Source organism: Notothenia rossii (assembly GCF_949606895.1).
Source record: "Notothenia rossii genome assembly, chromosome: 8".
NCBI classification, from domain to species: domain Eukaryota; kingdom Metazoa; phylum Chordata; class Actinopteri; order Perciformes; family Nototheniidae; genus Notothenia; species Notothenia rossii.
In genome coordinates this window covers 45,086,228-45,087,825 of record NC_136906.1, presented here as the reverse complement: position 1 = coordinate 45,087,825, position 1,598 = coordinate 45,086,228, and positions in this window count along the sequence as shown.

The window sequence follows — 1,598 nt, the reverse complement described above, 5'->3', positions numbered from 1 at the left end:
GCCACATTTCCCCCTTCCAACAGACTTTTTGTGGATGTGCTTTGAAACTGCACTCTGTGAACAGCTTGCTCTTTGAGGAATTTCTTTTTGTGTCTTACCCTCCTGATGGAGGGTGTCAATGACGGTCCTCTGGACAGCAGTCAGATCAGCAGTCTTCCCCATACTTGTGATTTAGTTTACTGAACCAAGCTGAGTGTTTTTCAAGGCTCAGGAAACCCTTGCAGGTGTTTCGAGTTAATTAGACGATTCAAGTGATTCGTTGAACACCCTACTAGTATACTTTTTCATGATATTCTAATATTTAGAGATAGGATATTTGAGTTTTCTTAAGCTGTATGCCATAATCAGCAATATTAAAATAATAAAAGGCTTGCAATATTTCAGTTGATTTGTAATGAATCCAGAATGTATGACATTTTTGTTTTTTTAATTGCATTACAGAAAATAAAGAACTTTATCACAATATTCTAATTTTCTGAGACAGTCCTGTATATATAAGCTTCTGCAGTGAGGTTCATGGCTGGTGAGGCACTGGCACTGACTCTTCAGGTTTACAAATATTATATTTTGACCTAAATCAAAATATATTATTTCAAAAGCTTTTTTTGTCTGATGCTTCGATTAATTTTAAACAGACAGTTCAACAAAGATACCCAAAAAATGTAATTTTATCATTTAAATATTGAATTGTTCTGTCTTAGTAAGATCCCATTTTCAATAGAATTGCGGTCTTACCTTGACTTAAAGATGAAGTCCATTTGCTATCCTTCTGGACAAAAATCTCTATTACTTTTTTGTAAAAGTCCTCCTTATCTTCTTGTAGTTTCAAAAGTCTATCATAAATCTAATCGATATATTTATGATTAGAAAATTATAAAAGTAGGGTAGACATGTGGATATTATCCGGCTGAACAAAACGTGCATTTATCTAACAGGTTCGTTTCCCACAGATCTTATTTGGAGCTATTTCTAAAATCCTATGGAGAAATCTCATTGCTTTTTGTGGAGGGAACCCATGTGCAGCTTACTTCCTGGTTTTAGGACGCGTCTCTCTCCTCCTCTTCACACACCACACTTTTCGCGGCACACATACTTACAGTACAGTACTTACACGTACTTATCAGCTCTGAATTATGTGAGATGACGTATGGTGGGGATGGCAGCTCAGTGTCCCTATGGTCATTATTTTTTTGCCAGACATTAAATAGGACAATACTCTGAGCATGCGCAGTGTAGTTTTTTTTACAGTCACCGTTCACTTAGACAGTGAGAGGGAGAGCATGATCGGGTTTTGTCCCACATGGCTCTAAACATCTCAATAGGCACACATTGTAGACACTAATTAGAAGAAAACAGACTAAAACAGCAATGTACAGACTAATCAGGTGATTAAAACATGATCTTAAAATATATTTTTTGCATTTTTAAATAATCATTATTTTTAATACTTTCTGCTGACACTAGGTGGGGCTGTGCCCCTAATGACCAGTCACCACTGCTTGTGCAGGTCTACAATCTTGTCCCTGAGGTCCTAAGACAGCTCTTTCGTCTTGCCAATGGTGGAGAGGTTGGAATCTGATTGGTTGATTCTGTGGACA